The sequence below is a fragment of the Pinus tabuliformis genome, chromosome 5_1 (assembly GCF_031772625.1).
Source record: "Pinus tabuliformis cultivar Carrire ecotype Pingquan chromosome 5_1, CPIR1, whole genome shotgun sequence".
In the NCBI taxonomy this organism is placed as follows: Eukaryota; Viridiplantae; Streptophyta; class Pinopsida; order Pinales; family Pinaceae; genus Pinus; species Pinus tabuliformis.
The window spans coordinates 238,536,244-238,559,042 of NC_142305.1; the positions used below are offsets into that span (position 1 = coordinate 238,536,244).

Below are 22,799 nucleotides of genomic sequence, written 5' to 3' on the forward strand. Positions count from 1 at the left end.
GAAGGAACCTGTGGGGTTTTTCATTTGTTCTTATCACTGAAATATATTGCATGTCATTGGAATTATACAAGAACCAGTTGGTTTGTGTCACCAATAATGGTTCTACCTCTATTTGGTTGATTGAGGAGGTTGATAATTTTCAATTTGTTCAAGTAGTTCTTCTGGTAAATCACATTTCAAATTCCTGGGTTGATGTGTTTCGAACCATTAAGTGTGGTTCATCATCGGGACTTTGATGAATGTTTTGATCCATACAAGTTGATATATACTTCAGAGATGCACAACAATCAGAAAATGAACATTAAAGAAAAAATAATAAAATGTTTAAATTAAACGTTAAAGAAGGATAAGATACTAAGTTTAATAAAATATTGCTAATTATAAAAAAGATTTAATAAAATATAAAAAAAAAAAATGTTAATATGGAAAGTCTTCCCCTAACTGATTAAATAAAACTATATATATATATATATATAATATTATAAGAGGCAAAATTCAAAGAAAGATTATATATATATATATAAAATTCAAATTTTGCCTCTTATAATATTTAATATATATATATATATATAATCTTTCTTTGAATTTTGCCTCTTATAATATTATATATATATATATTATAAGAGGCAAAATTCAAAGAAAGATGATTAATAAAAATTAATACCAATTATTTTAATATTGTTATAATTATGAGAATAATTTCTTAAAAGGCATCAAAAAAAATATTTTAAAAAAATGAAAAATAAATAAATTAAAAATTAAAAATATTAACAAAACTAAGGGGAAAAGGTGAAGGAGAAGGAACAAAACTAATAAAAAAGAGAAGGGATCCAACAACTGTTGATATTCAAATCGTCATCCCTATTCAGCTTATGAGACATTTTTTTTTTATTTCAATGGCCTCTCTAAACTTGCGGCGATGGAAATGATCAATCCTGGCAATAACCCAAGACTATTCCAAAGAAATGTGGTGTTTTGTCTTCCCAACATGCTTAGCGAGAGCTGAGGACTATGCCCTACAATGACTGGTATCATCAGCATGCTCTTGATTTCTCTGATTTATAGAGCGACATGTTTCCCCAATGTAGGGGGTCCCACAGGAACAAGGGATTAAATAGACACTTTTCATGTTCTTTGGGTCCAATGGGTCTCTAGCGGATCGGAGGGAACCACGAATGGTGTTCAAGGGTCTAAAGGTAGAAGAGATCTTATGCATCCTTAAAATACAAGAGATTTTGTCAGTAGTAACCTGGATAAAGGGAAGTTGAACACTACCAACCAAATCACTATGGAGACTAAAATTAATGGAAGTCTTCCTTTTCTTGATGTTCTTATCTCCAAGAAAGATGATGGCTCTTTCTCTCACCAAGTCTTTCAGAAGAAAACCCACACAAAGCAGTATCTTCACGCTAGCTCATATCATTTTTCAGCTCAAAAGGTTGGTGTTCTTAACACATTGGCCACTCAAGCTCTCAAGGTTTCAAATGATGAACACTTGGAAAATGAGAAAACCCATCTCCTTAAAGTCTTTGAGAATAATGGTTATAGTAAGCTCCAAGGTCTCAGAGCTTTCTTAAATGCGAGTAAAGGTCTAAAACCAAGGAAAGACCCTAGTGATTTGGTTGGCAATGTTCAACTTCCCTTTATCTAGGGTACTACTGACAAAATTACTTGTATTTTAAAGAAGCATAAGATCTCTTAGACCTTTAGTCCCTTGAACACCATTTGTGGTTCCCTATGATCCATTAAAGACCCGTTGGACCCAAAGAACATGAAAAGTGTCTATTTAATCCCTTGTTCATGTGCGACCCCCTACATTGGGGAAATAAGTCACTCTATAAATCATAGAATACAAGAGCATGTTGTTGATATCAGTCACTGTAGGACACGTTCCTCAACTCTAGTTGAGCATGATGGGAAGAAAAAACACCACATTTGTTTAGAAGAGTCTCAGGTTATTGTTAGGATTGATCATTTCCATCATTGCAAGATTAGAGAGGCCATCAAAATTGAAACAAAGCCGCATATGTTGAATGAGGATGATAGGTGGAAGATTAGCAATTGTTGGATCTCATCTCTTTTTTCCTAGTTTTTTTCCTTCTCCTTCACCTTTTCCCCTTAGTTTTGTTATCTCCACCCCCCTCCTTTTTTTAATTTTTCTTGTGTTTTATCATTTATTTATTTATTTATATATATTTATTATATTTCCTTTATTTAGTTTCTTTTATATTTATTTTTATCCATTGTTCTGTTCTAATGTTAGGTTATATTTTTAATTTTTAATTTTGTTCATTTTTATTTATTTGTTTGTTTATTTTTATTATTATTTTATTATTTTTTTTCCCATGCCTTTTAAAAAATTATTCTCATAATTATAAAAATATTAAAATAATTGGTGTTAATTTTTATTAATCATCTTTCTTTGAATTTTGCCTCTTATTATAATAATAATAATAATAGGTATAAAAAAATAAAATTAATAGTTTTATTTAATAAGTTAGGGGGATACTTTCCTTATTAACAATTTTTTGATATTTTATTAAATCTTTTTTATAATTAGTAATATTTTAGTAAACTTAGTATCCTATTCTTAATTCTTTAACATTCAATTTAAATATTTTATTATTTTTTCTTTAACGTTCATTTTCTGATCGTTGTGCATTTCTGTAGTATATATCAACTTGTATGGATCAAAACATTCATCAAAGTCGTGATGATGAACCACATTTAGTGGTTCGAAATGTGCCGACCCAAGAATGTAAAATGTGATTTACCAAAAGAACTACTTGAAAAAATCATTATAAATCACAGAAGTTTGCATTCCCAAATTTTTAATTTGGTCAACCTTGTAATGAACGTAGCCTGGAGTGTTTTGAAGATGATTGGGGGTTCAAAGTTCAAATGGAGGTTGTTAGATTCTATTTCTACATATATTAATAATAAATTCCCTAGCTACCTTCCTCTTTATACAATTCAAGGAAAAGTACTTATGTTTAATTATGTGGAAGTGTCATTCAAGTTATATGATATGTTGATTGGATTTTGTGCACCGACAATTGTTGATAACGTATCCATCTTAAAGAAATCAAGGTTCCATGCGCCATGACTTGAACATTGCAATGCTTTGATTATAAGTGGAAATGTTTTCACACTTATTCCAAATATAGATTCTATTGTTGACATACCATCACTTCTTGTGGATATCGTGCCTTAACCTTTAAGGCTTCAAAGCATTTTCTCTCAGACATTCTCAAACATGTTATTTTTCATAATAGTTTGTCTTTCGGATTAATCACATCGTAGAGATTTGGTCGACATTTCGAACCAACTCATGTGGTTCATCATTTTCCTAACGGCTAATTCCGGGCAAGGATGCTTCTCTGCTATTTAAACCTTTGATGAAGATTGAATTTTTCACCATTTCTCATGAGGATGAACCACATTAGTTGGTTCAAAACGTCGACCAAATCTCTACAATGTGATTAATCCGATTTTTATTTCATCTTTTTCTAGATATACTAAAGATCGTGTTATAGCAATTTTGAAAAATAAAGTCATATCGATTTGTGTTATGTTTGTTGGAAATTACTTGCATTCTTTTGTTATTTGGCAATGGAATAACGCACTTCATGTTTGATTGTCTATTATGATGTATTGAAATTTTATTCCATTGTAAACTACAAAAGCTATTAAATTATTAAATGGATTGGTTCGCTTTATCTATATATATATATAATGAAGTAATGATATATATTATAGGTGAAACTTAATGATCTACATTAAGTATTCAAGTTTTTTAAGAATTTAAATTTAAACTTTTGATAGTATTTAAATTTTTTGTAGATATGTCAACTAAAGAAACAAGAAAATATAGTTTGAAAAGGACTTTTTCTCTTGCTTCACGGGAGAGAGTGGATGAATTTTGGAGGCAATGGTATCAACAAAATAAATAATCAATAAATGAGTGAAAAAGAGTTGCATATCATAGAAGCAAAAGAGGTTCAATAAATGTTCATAATCATGAAGTTGGTAGGTATAAGTATTGAAGCTTGGCTGATATAATGTTGTTGTAAGTGTCTCTTTAGACCTATGATTATGTATATGTAAATGCTAGTAAATATCAGTAAATGTAGATGAAGGTTGGTTGTGAGAGGGTACAACCGCTCCAACTATATACATCATGTAATATCAATGCAAACTTGGATTGGAATTCCTTTCTCGTTATCTCTGTGTCTAGTGTATTCTCGTACTTGTATGTTCTCGTTGGTTCAAGTGTAGTCTGTTCTTGCTCTACATATCGTATATTTATAACATTCTGGCGTCGCTGTCGGTCCATTTGGCTGGGTGACAATAGCAGTGAATGGAGGAATGAACCTGCAGAAGAGAAAAATGAAGATAATGAGATCAAATGAGAACCCTGCAAGTTCAAAGTTCTGGAGAGATATAAGTTGATGCTTGTAATGTCCATGGATGTTGTTGAAGACTTGCGAAAGAGGACTGATACCAAGACTATATAAATATTAAATATTCCTCTACAGATGCTACAGACATGGAAAATGAAAGGATTAAATTGCAAATGAAGTTATTCAACAAGTTGTTGCGTAAGAAAAATGTTTTCTATATAAGGTTGGTATTTATTAAAGAAATCTGAAAACTATGTTACAATGATAGAGACAATATGGGATTGAAGGCTTGGCATTATGGGTTGTCAAAAAATAATTGAGATGGTACTCTTTCTACATTTTATATTTTTGACTACATATCAAAGTTATCATTGTAACTATCAAAGAAGATAAGTCGAGACTCTATTGGCAGAAGTATTCGAGCAGTCGACCTTTTGGTTGTTGGGTCAATTTGCGATAATAATTGGGAGAGGAGTGCATCCATTTGTGGATGTTTCTTGCATATTTAGTCAGTTGTAAGTGGTGAATTGATTGTCACCCATGTCAATGCAGAAACACATAAAAAAATATAATTCATCTCAAATATTATTTTAGATGTCAAGTCGATGGATGCACGGTGAAGAAAGGAATTCTTTCGACTTGCATTATCAAGTGTTCAATCGGTTGTCTCATGGATGTCTTCATCCTTAATTCATACTTGATGGTACCCATACCTCAATTCTATCTTTGAAAATATTGCAACTCTTCTCAACTAATCAAACAAGTCATCAATCCTAGGAAAAGGATACTTGCTATTTATTGTGGCTTTATTTAACTTTATGTAGTCAATGCATAGTCTCAATGTGTCATCCTTTTTGCTCATGAATAGTATGGGAGCACGCTAGGGGGATATGCTAGGTCTAATGTGTCTCCTATCCAAGATCTATTTTAATTTCAATTTTTGTTCCACTAGTTTCAGTGTGCTCATTCAATACAAAACTTTTGACACTAGTGTTGATCTTGGTAATAATTCAATTGAGAAATAAATTTATCTTCTTGGTGGCAAACCTTGGATTTCCTCAAGAAACACATCACTGAATTGCTTTAATATTGGATGATCATTCTCTTGTGCCTATTAACCTCTAATTAATTGGCTACTTGGATAGCATACAATTCACATCCCTTTCGGCTACACCTCTTCAACTACAACAATGGTATTTTCCAGATAGTTTTGTGTTTTCTTATCCCTTATGGTAGCACTCTTTTCCCTTTGTCTCTAATACATTCTATCGATTTTTTGTAGCAATTGATTTTAGTCTGTTGGCCCGCTAACTAGTCTATGCCAACTGGCATGCACCATATGAACCCATTGGCAAAAGGTTCAAGTCTGCAAACATTGGCATGTCTTTTATCACTATTTTTTTTTACTTCACCACTTCTTCAACTCATCTCTTAGTCCCCATTTCTAGCTGAACTAACCATGAATTTTCGTGGGCTATCTTTTGCATTGCACACTCCTCTACAGATTTTGGGATAACATAGCTAAAATTAGAATATGGGTTAATCAAAATAGAAACAAGTTGGTTGTTGATCATACCTTCTATCTCTATAATTGATGCTTGGTGATCGTCCTTCCTATTGTCCAACGTGACATATATTTGTGGCACATTCTAAGCCACATCATTCGCCGTCTCTGCTTCTTGCACATTGTACAACCTTGGATTGTTCCACTGTCACCGAGGACAATATTTATTCTTATGGTTTTCTCCACAAGTCCAACATTGTATAGGTCCTCTTATGAACCCCTCAGCTTCCTCTCTTGTGGGATTAAAGAATCAACCTCTATTAGCAATAGTAGATTTCTGCTAAAACTCACCCTTAACAAGAGTGATAAACTTCACATTCCTTCCTCCTGATTAGTGGCCTGCAGTTTTTTCCCTTTTCCTCTAAAGTTGGGCTTACCTCTTGCTCTCCAATCAGTTTGAAATTGTCTTATGCTTGGACTGTTCATAGCAATACTTCATCTTTTGGATGGTGTCCTATAGGTTTTTTGGCTCATCAAACTCTATTATGTCCTTGTAAGCCTGCGACAATCCACTGAGATACCTCTGAATCTTTACCTTCTCATCCTTGATGTAAGGCACATACCTCAATAGCTCCAAGAATTTCTTAGGGTACTCATGAGTTGTCAATTTCCCTAATTTTTGCTCATGGAATTCTTTAACCTTGCTATCATTGTACATTTTAGATATGTACTTTTCCTGGAAATATCTCTCAAATCTCCTCCAGGACAACTTTGTTTCTCTAATATCCTTGACATTCCTCAAGTCTTCCCACCAGATATCATTCTTGCCTTTCAATTTGAAAATGGGTTCTCTTACTTTCATATTCTTAGAGTAATCACGCACCCTGAAAGAATTCTTCGTCTCCAATAACTATGCTTCAACTTCTTTGACTTCCTTGACCTATCCATCAAATGTAGGATGTTTTTCCTTCTTAAATTCTTCTGGCCTCAAGACTTTCTCTTTCCTTTTGTGCAGGTAATGTCTCTTAGTTGCAGCACTAGATAGTTCCTCATGACTTCCTATTCTTCTCTCTAGAGTACTTAGTGGAGTTCCTCCTCTCACTGTTCCTCCTCTCACTGTATCTTCACTTGGTTGTCTATGCCTTTTCTTAGATCTAATACCTTCTGCACCATCAATCCTCATGCTTCTAGGTTCCCTATGGACTCTGCCCAAACTTATAATTTCCTAAGTAGATGGCACCTAGCTCATGTTGCTTTTGTCTTTGCAAGTCTAACAGGATTTGTAGTATTATTGCATTTACTTTTGCTTGCTTCTCCTAATCTCTGACAATCTTCTCATTGTCAACCTTGCAACTTCTCAATTCATCCCTTAAACTTCTAAGGGTTTCCATCTAGTCAGGGGAGTCTACTTGTCTCATTTTCTCAATTGCCTCTTCTTCCTGACAATGTTGGGTTCTATCAATGTTGTACTGCACCATTCTACTATTCATCCCTTTACTCTCTTGTTGTTCATTGGTGTTTTCTTATGTGTTATTACACACACATAATTGTCAACCAACCAAGGGTACAAATAAACATATTTACCCATCACCTTGGCATATTTTCAATAAGCATGTTGATGTGAGGCTATCTGAAACATCAAATCTCAAGTTAGTATGCCATTTAGAAAACAAACATATCAAAATATGTCATGCAGTCATTCATATCATTTCACAATTATGATATCAACACATATATGCATACAACACACAACCATTCGCCAATGTTCTACAATCAGCACACATTTGCACACAATAAACAATCATCCTTTAAATACCACACTGTGATTTAGACCACGTTGTAATGGAAACCAATTTTATTTTCCCAAGGGTTCAATATTAAATTCTTGCTCTAATGTCACACCCTGTAACATAGCTTTAAAATTTTCCTCCTAGGGCAATCCAATCTGAGTGTTGAACATGAGCACTCTGATACCACTATGTAATGCTCCCTCCCACTCCTTTACACTTCCTAGGTCGTGGGAGGTGTTACTCTTAACTAACCCAACCTCCATGGTCTCACTATGAAGACGGGGTTACAAAAATCATCCTTTTGGAAAGCTTGTAGAAGTAACTTTAGATGGCACCATCACATTTAGTTTGTTAAGAGTTTTACGTCAATATAAACTTTACCTCAATCTGACTCTTGGATTGAAAGATATGCTCATTTAAAGTTTGACTAATTAACTCTTTCCACGTAAGCAAGACACTACCATGTGACACCTGTATATGATCCACATGGCTCTGTCACACCACTCTGAATGGTCCACATCACTTGTGGATCCATTGTGGCACCTACATGGCCATAGTAGTGCCTTCGTGGCACTTTCTACCTCATATTTATCTACAACCCCCCATTGGGTCTAGCCCCCATTGTGAAAATCAATGCTTTCATGTTATATCTGATCCCAGACCACCATATGGGGTTTTCATAAGCTTGCACCATGCCTTACTCCCGGATGACCCAAATACAACTACACTCATGAGTTAATCTGGACTTGCGTCAGTAATTCACCAAACGTGTTCACCCAAAAATCAGGATCATTGAATTTCCACTCCTAATAAGATTTCTATAGAAATTCGGGCCTCTTAAAAAAATAAGGTGTCACCAACTTTTTGCCAAGCACAAAGTCTTGGATCCCGGATACCTCTGCTAGACATTTAAGCATCCAACGATTTTGTATATTCAGATGCACATAAGCATTGTGACCTAATAACACATCTCATCCCAAATACAAAATATTCCAATAACTATTTCGAACCTGAATATTAATTTGGCCAATAACTCGTTTGGCCCTGGATACAAATTATGCCTTCTAAAACACTTAGACTTATAAAGTTTGAGAACTTCAATGAACTTTTCCAAGGTTCTCCTTGAAGCAGGGCATTGCTTAGAACACCCATTTATAGATATAAAACCATTATTTAAACACTGAACATACCAAATATTATGCATAGCCTTAATACAATCAATGGACATATCAACATGCCTATTATCAAGAACTGAAACAGGGCAAGCCATAGCTAACACTACTCTGTAAATTCAAATACAACAACATCATATTATACCATATATTCGATCCCAAACAACACTATGAGGTCCATCGATATATCATACATTGCATCATTCTTAGTAATTTACTAGAAAAGACAATCAATAGTCTTAAGGAGTCATAAATCCATGATATCCATAACATACCAAACAATGGGATTCACACACTATAATAGTTTGACATAATGTATTAAGAAATCATATAAGACCATGTGAATGACTCTGCAGCTCATGTGAATATCAACATACATAAGGACCTTCAAGTCCCTCACGACCATGAGAACATATATATCATCATAAGCAAAAGGAATATCGCATTCCTCCATTAACAATTGTCATACATGCATGGTCATAACACAAAACAACATCATTCATTGTTCATAGTGCAACATATATACAAATAATACATTTATCTAATTAACTTGAATGACTGACAATCCTCGAGCCAGATTCAGGTTCTAAGGAGTTAAGTGCTCAAGGGGAATTCACACCAATATAGTCAAACAGATCACACAGGAATCTAGAGCATACAGTGCCTCCACCTGCTAAACACTACAACAATCCAGAGCACATAGTGTCTCCACCTGCTAAACACTACAGGAATCCAGAGCACATAGTGTCTCCACCTGCTAAACACTACAGGAATCCAGAGCACATAGTGTCTCCACCTGCGAAACACTACAAGAATCCAAAGTACATAGTGTCTCCACCTTCTCTTCTCTTGCCTTCACTTCATGCCACACTTCTTTGCGTGCTTCCACATTTGTTGCACATTGCCTTCTCTTCTGCAAGCTCACTCACGTTTCTAGTTTGCATATCTACGTATGTTTCCCTCCACATATTTCTCTCCCATTTTTTCTTTGCATTCTCTTTTTCTTTTGCGTGTTGACTCCAACACATCCCATGAGATAGGGAGGTTGCATGGGCATTGCCCCTTATTGCAAGTTGTTGATACACAACTTTAATGCTTGCACCAGCAAGGTCATACATTCGTTTGGGAGATAGGCGGTAAAATAAATGAAGTGGCTTGGGTTTACACTCAGCACAAGCAACTCCTCCTCCCCAGACCTATGAATTTGTGGGCCAGTCCTCCAACCTAGCCATATTTTGTATTTCCACATTATTTACATGAATTACAATTCATAGTGACATTTACAAGAGGGATAAAAAAAAGGTTGTCATAGAGAGATTTCCCTTATCATAGAGATGCAAAGACAATTTGGATGTGCGAGATGAGTAGTATGTTCCACACATGAGTGAGTAGATGAGGAGTGAAGAAGATTTGACCAAATAAGTTGGTTTACTGTTGGATCGCGCAGATTTGATAGCACACCAATGGCCATGGATGATATGGTTGTAGCTTTCAAGATGACACGAGACAATTGCATGACGAAATTGGTGAGACTTGCAACGGTGGTAGCAATTGTATGAGTTTTATATCTTTTCATGTGACTTGGTATGGAGTGAACAATGGAGCTAGTGGGTGGACTTTGTTTTGGAGTGGCTTCATAGGACAACAAGGTGTGAATGCCTCAGTCTGAGATGTTGAGCAATGGACAGAGTTGTGGACCAAGGTAATGAGTACATACGCAATGGTTTGGAGGCATAACACACACTATAGAGGGACTTCTTGATAAAGTTTAGATAGTGATGACAATAGTCTTTGAGGTTGGATGGAATGACGAAAGTGTGAGCAGAAATGACCAAGTATGGAATAAGGATGTGCATTCTCATGAGTTGGGTGTGATAATTGGACTAATCACGCAATCAATTCAGGACATGAGAGATATCAATGCATGGAGACATGGTAGAATTGGTGGGACTATGGGACTCACAAGAGTCATGGCGGTTCAGTATGTAGACAACTTTTTGAAGTTGCAACATTGGTAGCATCAATTGCAGCAATGCAATATGGTCATTATGACGTTCGCAACTTGAGACATTGTGGATAAAGTGAGGAGGGGACATCCTTCCAAGCAGAAGATAGTTTGGTTGCATAGCCACTTTGGGTGGAGCAATGGTGATAGTTGCAAAGCATCTTAGTTGATTTTCTTAAACCATGGAAATTTTGGGCTCCCAATCATAAAAGTTTAGGGTTTTCAGTTTAGAAAAATTTAGAGTTTCTTGGACAACAAAATTAAAAATGAATATAGTTATAATCTACCATCTAAATTACTAGTATATTCTTTAAATATTTAATTATGAACCATATCCATTTTAATGCCATCCCTGCCATAGTAAAAAGAAAAGCCCTTCCAATTTCCCTTAGCCTCACATGTAAATAGTAAAGCCAAAACAAGTAATCGAGTCCCCAAAGGTCTCCACCCCATATGTGAGCTTACAACCCCAAGTAGCACTGATTGGAGCTTGTGGACATACGAAACAGGAGAAGGTCGAGCAATAAAGTAAGAGAAATGAAGGCATGGTGAATATGGAGGAAAACCATGCAAATCAATGCACCCATCTCCATGAACACCTTCATACGTAGGTGGTGTCAAACTCTCACTTATCTCCCCACTAGCGACCGGACACCGGAAAACTTATAAAGAATGCCGAGAAAAACAAGTGTAGCGAAACCGTAGCTAAATTTGGCATAACATTTGACTGCACATCAAGAGGTTGCTGGTTCAACCTCCTGGGCCGTTCTGTGTTTTGCCACATTAAAGAATTATAATTACCGAAGATGCTAAATTCGAAAGGAGCAAATAAATAGCAAGTTGGATTTTAATAATTTGATCCAATAAATGGAAACAGCAAATGCGCCTGTAGCTCAGTGGATAGAGCGTCTGTTTCCTAAGCAGAAAGTCGTAGGTTCGACCCCTACCTGGCGCGTCTATTTTTCCGCCATTTGATCGACATAATCGTTTATTTTATGATTATTTAAATAGGTCCTTAATTTACATATTTAACATATTACAAGTTTCATGTATATAAATATATTCATATATGGAATATTATAAATAAATTAAATTGTTTATTAATATTACCTTATACGTCTTATACGTGATGTATTACATGGGGTTAATATTATCAATACACGTCCTCACTTGAAAGGTGGCGGATTAATCCATCTATTAATTAGAGATCATGATCAAATGGTAAATAATTAAAGATGTTGGAATATCATTATTGTATCCTATACATCAATGGATCACCTTTCAAACATTAACTTCCTCATATTTATTAATCCATGGTTTACTCTTTAACTTTTACAAAGAATAACTATAAAATTATTAAGTTGTCTTGATATCACAATATTGTTTTCTATTAAAAAAAAATGTATGCAGGGTTATGGAGTATGTCGTGTGCATCACCTTTCAAACATTAACTTCCTCATATTTATTAATCCATGGTTTACTCTTTAACTTTTACAAAGAATAACTATAAAATTATTAAGTTGTCTTCATATCACAATATTGTTTTCTATTAAAAAAAAATGTATGCAGGGTTATGGAGTATGTCGTGTGCATTGTTAGTGGATGAAATGATAATAGGAAGTGGAAAGAGAGCATGGATGGGCATTAAGCCTCTAAAAAAAATATAACGTGATAATAGGAAGTGGAAAGAGAGCATGGATGGGCATTAAGCCTCTAAAAAAAATAAAAAAAATATAACGTGATAGTTAGAATAAAGTTAATAAGTCTCAAGGATGTGGTCCAATCGTTTGACGGGGAGGTTTGGTCTCCATAAGTCTTGTGGTAGAACTCTGGTAAGGCTATGTATATACATGAAAACTTGCTCCGGGGACAATTATTTTAGTTGAAAAAAGAATATAAAATTAATAGTATATACACTGTCATGAAGTATAAAGGGTCATGACATATGCACGTTGGGTTATTATTATAAAGTTAATAGTGTATACACTCTCATGGATTATGGAGAGTCATGAAATATGCACGTTGGATTATTATTGTATGGCACATTATCGTGAGTTGAATGTTTACTTGAAATTGAAGTGATATCATCAATCTATCAAATGTATCTTAATGATTGCAAGAATGATTATTATCCTCTCATACCATTTTAATTTTTACAAATAACACAATGAAATAAATTTAAAACTTGTTAACATATATTATAACTAATTTTTTATTTTTTTTAATTTTTTTTTCCATTTTTATAATTTGTTTCAATATATTGCCATATTAATTTTTAATTATAATAATAAATTTATATAATATAATGTTTAAACCTTATAGAATACACCTCTTCTTTCGTTACAATAGTTTAAATAATTACATTATGTTATAACTTTGTAATGCAATATTAAAGTCAAAAAAACTCACCAATGTATAAATACTCATAAAGAAAAAAATATTCCATGTAGCCAAACTAACTATTTTTTAAAATATACCATAACCAAATTTTCATGTATTATTACTTTCAATTTTCATAACTTGCGTCATAATAAAACAATGTAATGCAATATTAAATCTTGTAAATACACTATTAAATGTGTTAAACCTATGAATGCAATATAATAGTTTAAATATAAAACGATACAATATAACAATGTGATTAATTTTAATACAATACAATAGTTTGAATACAAAATAATATTGCATTTAACTTTATATGTAATATTGAAATTTAATTTTATAATATTAATATAAATTAATATTAAATTTAACATAATAAATGTGATATAAAATTATTCTAGATTTATTTTAATTTTGGATCTATCAAGTTAGATCAAGAATTAAGATGAATCTAGGCTAATTTAATTTCTTTTTTAAATTGGCTATATTCTACATAAATACCAAGGGTCAATACTATGGGTTCTTTTTTTTTTTAACCACATGGTGAATCGGTAACTATCAAGTTTAATCCACGGGAGACCCAGGATCAAACCTCATTGCTGCCACTATAACACCAAGAGCATAACCAACCACCTGCAAGTCGGGTATACTAAGATCCTATGGTTTTAGCAAGAGCATACCCACGGTAGGGGGGTCCGCCCCTCTAGCCGCCACCACAGCAGGTCACTGTACTCAGTGAGATTTGAACTTCAGACCTCCCGGGCTTCGCCCATGTGTCTTACCGTTAAACCACACATCACTGTACCAATAACATGGGCCCTTTTTTTTATAGGGTTATTTTTATTTTTATTATTTTATTTTATTTTATTTTGGGGTTATTTTTATTTTGTTTTGACTTAGTTAAAATATTTACATTACATTAATCGTTTTGTTTAATTTAATTTTTATTTTTATTTAATTTGACCTAGTCAAAATATTAAACATTACATTACAACATCTCTACTATATTAAGCTGAGAGGGCCTCTTGGCACAATAATATTTTTTTATTTTATTTTATTTATTTATTTTAAAGTTAAGATTTCTATTAGTAACTTGAAGATACATAAGGCATATGTCATTGTTTGTTAGTAGCATGTCATTTGGGAAACTATACCACTAACAAAATATACTTTTGTCTAAGCTTAAAAGTGATCTATCCAAAAAGATGTCAAAATACAAAATAAAATGGAAATATCTAGACGCTTCAAAATAGTAGTTTACCATTAGTTGCTAGAAATACTAGAAACTATGACACTATGGGGGGGGGGGGGGGGCGCAGGGGTGAATCAGTAATGTGGCCAAATTATATAACTCTTCACAAAATTCACTTTTTAATCACTTCAACAATCATTCATGGATTAACAACACAACTCAATCATGTAGAACCTAACATCATAAACATCAAGCACATGAGTAACATATACACAAGACACTAATCTTCTTTTTATTACAAGCTTTAACTTGATTACATCATGGCCCCACAAGATACCACTTGTAGGCTTATCAGTTGCTACTAAAAGGAACTTCAATCCCTGCTCGTTTATCAACTACCACTGAAAGGGACTGTTGTCCCTGCTTGTTTACCAGTTTCACTGGAGGGGACTCTTTCTGGTGCTCATTTATCTGTCTATGTTGAAAGGGACCCTTTTCCCTGCTCGTTTATCAGTCTCTGCTGAAAGGGGTTGTTTTCCCTTAACATTTACTAGCACCCACTAGAAGGAGTTGCTACCCCTAATTTGAAAGCTACCACTTGTTGGTCTTGTTGATCCATCTTTCATCCATTTTCATACTAGAACCAAGAGACCACTTACCTCACAAACAAATAAATATGCTTACTACAACTACTCAGTAAAGCCACCTTACAAACACCTTCAACAATCTCTGATTATTGATACAAAACACCAATAATATCACCTTCAGCAATTCCAGATTATTGAACAATTCATGCACCAACAACACCAACACCAATCACTATTGCACTTCTTTGCATCTTTAAAAACACCTTTGATTCACCTTTGATGCATACCCGGACTATTATGCATCATGTTGCACCAACATCTCTCATCCACACACTCCTCTCTGCCACCTCTTGCCACACCCTTGACTTTTTTTGTTCGAAATATACTTTTAAAAAATTCTGGATTGATATTTTTGAATTGATATTTAGTTATCTTGTTGTCAAATCTGAATTAATAGTCTTTGCCTTTATCCTGTTAATTTCATTCCTCTAACTATTTACCAAGTTTTTTATTCTACTACCGTTGTTAAAAACTCGCACTCTAAGCTTTATGTTGTTTTCCTGCTAATTTTTGCATTCTAGCCTTTTTAACAGGTTTTAGTTATGGTTTGTTATTTTGTCTATAGTAAACTTTGGATTAACTACCAAATCTGCTACCAAAACTGATAGTTTCGTTGTTTTGAGCTTAAGCTCCTTTTGTTGGCTCCTTTTCCTGCTTCTTCGCCATAAGACCGAGTCTCTGCGACCATCGAATTAGGCCTGGGTGCTAAGTCCCTTTTATTTTGTTAACGACTTTGCATCGTTGGTCATGCCTCTACGCAAGGCAACCTCCCATCATCCTAAATGTCGAAGCTCCTAAGTCTCAGAATTTTTATTAATTACAATTCTTAACAAGTTACGGGATTCCAGGTTTTTAGGGATTGCCCCACATTCTATTTGTGTCGCGTCCTTGGTCATTTTTCTACACAAAACAACCAAGGGACAGGTTCAGACGCTTAGCTCAACACCTCCCAAGAGCCTCTGCGACTTTATTCTCTATGCCATGGGTACATTTGTATGTGAAATAAGCCAAGGGTTAGGTCCAAGTGCGAAGCTCGAAGCTCCCAAATTTGACTCCTTTTATTATTCGACATGCCCCTAGTTTCCAATCGTTGTGCGAGACCCGGTGCAGGCGTGTATCCCGTAGTCCCTTTTGTCCCGACACTTCGGTTGTGTCCACCATAATTCACCCGTCGAGGTCATACCTTTGGGTTGTCGTGTCTATGGGGATTTCTTGACACTTCTCCGATTGGTTGTTTCTATGCACTGTCATCGCCAATGTGTCTCGACGCTTGCTACCTGGAGATTTTCACTTATGCTCCCATAATTAACTCGTCAGACACTGCCTTACAAGATGAGTTGTCCCGTGGGGTCCTCCTCTTACACAGTATTTTGTTACACCTCCTACACTTCCCTGTGTCATACCCCGAAGTGCCAAAACCTTGACAGCTATGTAGTGTACACATCCTAATATGCAGTCCAAATCCTCCCTGAAGAACTAATGAAAAGTTTCCTTTAGCCTTTCTTGAGAAAATGAGCTCAAAACCTTAATTTTTTTGTCAGCGCAACTATGACATTGCGCTCTCGTGCTGATGGTAGGTTGCACCATATGAGCCTCGTGCTTCTAGTGCGGTTTTTACCTGGATACTCACTTTGAACCCTAAAAGACAAGTTTTCCCAAAGTGGAGGAGAAGCTTTGTGATCTAGAGGCTTCCAGAATGACGAGCTGGATGATGTTCATTGTGGATGTGGTCGAGTTATCCCAATATTACCCTTTTGTCTTATCCTTATGATCTTCCTCCTTGAGATGAGGACCTTCCCCTATCTTTGGAAAGATCTTAACTCCCTATCCATGCCTATAAATTCATCATCTTCCATTCCCAAAGGGTTGGTCCTTGATTATTTTCACCCTTATGCTGAGATAGTGCCTACATGCTATTCATTTTGGCTTGGAGAAGGAGTGGTTGGAGAGCTTGCGCTTAGACTTGGACATTCACTCAAGGAGTCCTACTAACATCAAGGCCTAGGTTATATGCACCCTCTTTTTTTTATTAATATATACAATTGTTGGTTCACTTTCCATAAACATTATGTTAATGCTTCATTTATCTTAATGCTCCTTGATTTGTTAAGTGGATTACACTTGATTATGCTTATTGCACTTTTATGCTTCATTGTGTCTTTGGCCTCTTGTGCAGGTATTCAAATGCTTTGAGCAAAGAGGATTGAGCCTGAGGGAGCAAGCAATCAAGATCTTCAACAAAGGAGTGCATTATAGCATCAGAGTGAGGTAGGTCTCCTTCCTCTTCTCTTATTTCAATTGTAATCTAGGAAAGTGTCTTGTAGATTGTCTTGTTTGTTGCTAGACCCACTCATTGGGCTAGAGGGATCGTCTCTGTCCATAGAGAGGATTTACCTACACAACAAAATGGTGACTCCACTAGGGAAGCTATAAATTTTCCATCCATTTATTTGATTTGATCCTCTGACTAGTTTGACCAACCGTTGATTTCTCTGATTGTGTGCCTCATTGTAGGCTTATACAGTCACTAGTTTTTACTTGAGAGTGTTGAGTTTGGTCTGATTTTTGAAACTTTTTGTTTTTTTCCTTCTTTTCCTCACCCAACACGTTTTCTTGTTTTACAGAAGTGCTTTCAACACTGATTTTGGATTAACAGTTGCATTTCTTTGCCTTTCATCGCTACTCTTTTTCTTCATAGGCATGCTGATCCCAGAGGCTAGAAAAAATTATTGTTTCTTTTCATTTTTAGTATGTCTCAACCTCTGTGAGTGTTTTTCCAATGTGATCTCATTGTGTTTTCCTTGATTGTTGTCATTTAATGGTTGCAATTGTCTCTTTGCTTTTGTTGGTGTGTGATTGAAGTTAGGTTGTCTTCTAGGGTTTCTAGGTCTAGGTTACCCTTCACTCATCACTTGGATTATCTTTGTGAGATTGATTGTCTCCATTTAGGAGTTTTACTGCGATCAGGACACCATTTTCAAGTTGCTTTTGGTTCATATTTGTGAAGTTGTTTTCATTAGTATTGGATCATATTTGTACTTTGAAAATTACTTTTGCTCCATTGTCAAATGTAGATTACAATTGTTTTCTTTGGTGAAACTGAAAGTATATGCTTGTTTTGATTTCATTGGTTCGAAAAGGAAAGTGAAAGGATCTCTTCATTAAATTATTTTTGAAACGGTTTTTCCTTTATTAGAAACCAAAGTGAATGAAATATTCATTTTAGTTGTTTTGGAATCCACTTATTCCTTTACTTATGCATCAGTTTGCATTCATTAGTGAAAGAAAAAGAACACAAATATTATTGCATCTTAGTGAAAGAATGTGATTTTGTTTCTCATAAGATTGTATTTTGGCATTGCATTCATTAATGAAAGTGAAAGAGTATTTTTCATTTTTTACATCTTGCATTCGAATAGTTAGGGAGATATGTTTTGATGCATTGTTTGGTTGTCTCTCTTACCTTTAGCCTTCATCGAATGAAAATATTTCATTTTTCTCATTTAGTTGCATCATAGGAATTCAGGTGACATCGTTGAGCCATAAAATTGAAACCTAATTCAAGATAAACTTAAAATTTACCTCAATTAACCTAAGGAGCATTTGTAACCTAACACAAATATCTAGAGGTCTAGGCTAGAGATGTGTTTCAACGTCTTTAAACATAGCAGTTGTCGTTAACTGCCTACATTGTATCCCGGGGGTGAAATCTCGTTCCAGTACGGAAGTATATCGAAGGTTCTCTAATACTTTCGGGTATATAGGAGGCACTTCAATATGGCAAGTATATCGGAACACCGAATTGTTATGCATTAGACAGTGCTAACACGGACTTGTGCTCCCCGTACCTGAGTATAAATTGGGAGACCCACTAGGTTGCTATCTTTTAGCCACAGGTAACTGAGTTTGTCGCCTTGTAAATGTGATACACCGAACACAACATTTAGGGAGATTGGTCGTCGTACGTCAAGTCCTTGGTTTCAGCTAAGGTGTATATAGTAGTTCACAGATACTTGGTAAACCCTCTTACCTAGTATAACCCTTTTTTATTTATTTGTTGTTTTAAGTTATAAAATTAACTGCCAACAATAATATGTCGAACCCATGTAGTTGCTTCTTGACCTCATATTGAGTAATTCCTTGTAAATTTTAATTTTAAATCCCTCAATGAAATCATCTCTTCTCCTTTTTCTTTTGAGAGAAAGTCATCGTGGTTGAACCACTGCGTTCACCTCACCATTCCCCTTCATCATCTGATACTGAAGGGTCATCACAAGGAGTTCGTCCTGAACTTTCACAGTCACTTGAAGCTCAAGGTCTTGAACTTGGAATTGTCCCAAGTATCCAACCCCTTGCTTCTCGTCCCCCACCTTGAGACTCATCGTCATCTCGATATTCTGATCTAGAAATGCCTGAGAGTCCACAGAGGTTTGTTTTATTTCCTCTGAATCCACTTTTGATCCATTGGTGATATCTTCTCAACAACCTTATAGTCCATATGATACTCCTGGTGTACCTTTGGAGTTATCCCCATCATCTCAGATTTCTCCTTGCCAACTGTTTACACCCATGGCTTCAGAAGGTGAGTTTCCAACCTCTTCTCAAGATCCTCCGGAAGTCTCAAGTACTCACACTCCTAGTGGGCCTATGCTTCCACTTGATTATACCACCTTGGCTCAACTAGTTTCAAGAACTCCCAATGCTTCTTCTTTATACCAAAATCCAATTTGGTCATCAAATGTTATGCCTACTTCTAGTTCGTTTATTCCTAACATGACCTCTCATAACCCTATGCAAACTATCGTTACTTCAGTTCTGATTCAACCGACCATTCTGAAACAGTTGTTACTTTCATTTCAACCTACAATCCTGGTGCAACCAACAATTTTGGTTTATACATTTATAAGTTCCTCAATTCTCCCATCAAGCAGACAAAATGTGTCACCACCTCATTCGCAACATGGGGGGCAATTTCCAAATATCCCTCTTGTCTCAAGTGGAACCCATGTGAGTGGATCACAACCTCACCTGGTTGGAGTGAGTCATCCTATTAGTGGTATTCCTAATCCTATTAGATCATCTATTCCAGCTATAGAAAGTAATGTCCAGTATCAACAGCCTTATTCAACCCAAATACCCCACCAAAAGTCTTATGTTCCATATGGTTCAAAAGCACTTCAAAATCCATCTTATATTCCACAAGTAGGTCCTCATATGCAACCTGGTCAAAATCTCATTTTCGGTGCATATGGGCAATTCCCAACTGGAACTTATCAGTACCAACAAGGAATTCCTCAAGGGATTGTTCAAAAACAACCTTTACAGCAGCAGGGGCAATCTTTGCAACAGCAGGGGAAACCTTTGCAGTAGTATCAATAAACTTTGCACCTGCAAGGGTAGTTTGTCCAACAACCGAATCAACCCTTATATCAACAAGGTCAACCCTTGCAACCACAAGGTAAACCCCTGCAGCAGCAGGGCCACCAGTTTCATCACTAGGGTTAGCAGTTGCAACAACAACCTTATAATCCATATGTCGTGCAAAAATTTTATCCACCTTATATTCTCAACAGCCTATGGTAGGTCAGTATCAACCTTACCCTGGTCAAAACCCACCTTTGTGAGGGCAGAATCCACTTTATCGTCAAGGTACCCCTCAGTGGGGGCAGTATCAAGCTCCTTACGGTCAAAATCCACCATATTGGGGGAAAACCCATACCAACAAGGATGGAATCCGAAAACTTGGCCTTATCAAAGACCTCCCATGCCTTTCAACCCGTAATTGCCATTTCTAGCTACGTTTGAACTATAAGATGTGTCAAGGCTCACTAATGATCCAATACTTCATTCTCCTTATTGGCCTTTGGTTCCCACTAAGGTTCCTAGAAATTGCCCTAAATTTGAAGGAAAATATAAAGAAGACTCCTAGGCCCATGTTATGAATTACCACTTATGGTGTTCATTTAAATTCCTGGGTTGACGATTCTATTCATCTACGTCTCTTTCAATAAACCTTGACAGGTGCTGCTGCGAAATGTTGCATCAAGTTATCTTGAGGTGCCTATTCAGACTTCAATTCTTTGTCCATGGCCTTCCTCACTCACTTCCAGTTACCAGTTCATTATGAAACTAGTACCCATTTGCTTACATCTCTGAAATAGGATACTGCTACCCACATCTCTAATCACATCCATGAATGGAGACGTTGGTGTTGCCTCATCAAGTTTGAAATACTTGATGATTTTTTAACTGAATGGTTTACCAAATCATTCGTCAACAAAATTATTGTAGACATAGCAATGGGAGGTTGTGTTACTGAATATCAAGCCATTGCCCATGCCCAATATTTAGATTTGGTATATTCCCAATCTGGCACATTATATGATCTCTTGCCTGATGCTTCGAGGCCATCTACGGATCCAGCATCTTCTAAATCTCTGGACGTACCACCTGTCGATGGTATTATTAGATCAGTGTCTCAAACTTCCAATAAAGCTTCTTCGAAATAGAAATCCATTTCAAATATTGAATCCAATCCTCCTTTGAAACCCTCTTCCAATCCTAGTAAAACCTCTGAGCTCAATGTCGTTCAGTCTACCACGACAGACAAAGCCTCAAAAGGTAAAAATAAGGGTAAAGGAAAAGAAAAATATGATACCCAAAAAAAAGATCCTCCTAAGTCATATGCTAATGATATCCCCAAATGTAAGCCTAAGTATCTTTGCCTCATTTTTTAGGAAGATCACTATACCAAGGATTGTCCCCTTCGTGTGGACGTCAATCGCTTATTGAAAGGCACTCAAGTGACGTCGGTTGTATTAAAAGAGCCATTTCCATCACAACAAACCCAATTGGCAGAACAACCACAATCCTCTGCTTCATCAAGTTCTTAGGTTTACATGAGTGGAACAGTGCCTATTTTTGTTGCCACCCAGTCAAAAGATTATCAAACTCCTCAGAAGTAGACGGTGGAGAGAAAAGTCACTGATACACCTTCTACTCCTACTCCACCCAGTTCTGGTCCTCTTCACATCGAGAGACCTAATAATGAATCTTTCATCCGACCACATCTTGAAGGTGTTCTTTGGAATTCATCTTATAATCTAAACACTAGAGATGAGCCACATTATAGTATTTTCGAAGATCTAGCTCAAGCACCTTCGGCGATGTTTGCCTTGGAAGTTCTCCAAACTTGTCCAACGCAGCAGAAATCATTATTATCTTCTATAGGAGGAATTGATCCTGCAAATTCAAATTTGATCACTTTTGATCTAGAAAACCATGTTCCTCGTCTTCCCCATCAAATTGTGTTTTTAATCCAAGTCATTATAAAAGGGAAGATGATTCATTGGACTGTCATTGATGAGGGTGCTTCCACCTGCATCATGTATATTTCATGTTGGAAAGACATCGGCTCTCCACCTCTCAATCAGTCTCCAAACACCTTAGAAGCCTTTGATGGTAGAGGATCTCGTCCTTATGCTATTCTCACAAGTTTGTCCATCACCTTGGAAGGGAAAACGATCGAATTAGAAGTAGAATTCATAGATGAAAATATCAATTACAACCTTCTACTTGGATGAATTTGGAGTCATGCCATGTTTTGTGTGGTTTCCTCTTTGTTCTGTGTGCTCCGTTTTCCTCATGAAGGGAAAATCGTCACTGTCGATCAATTGGCCTTTTTCTCTTCCGGTTCTTCAAATG

At 35.8% G+C, this 22,799-nt stretch overlaps 1 non-coding gene across 1 annotated transcript; it reads left to right on the forward strand.

The window, feature by feature from the left end:
- Nucleotides 1–11,756: 11,756 nt before the first annotated feature.
- On the forward strand, nt 11,757–11,829 carry TRNAR-CCU (transfer RNA arginine (anticodon CCU)). Its single transcript has one exon. It is a non-coding gene; the product is annotated as a tRNA-Arg (tRNA).
- Nucleotides 11,830–22,799: the final 10,970 nt, after the last annotated feature.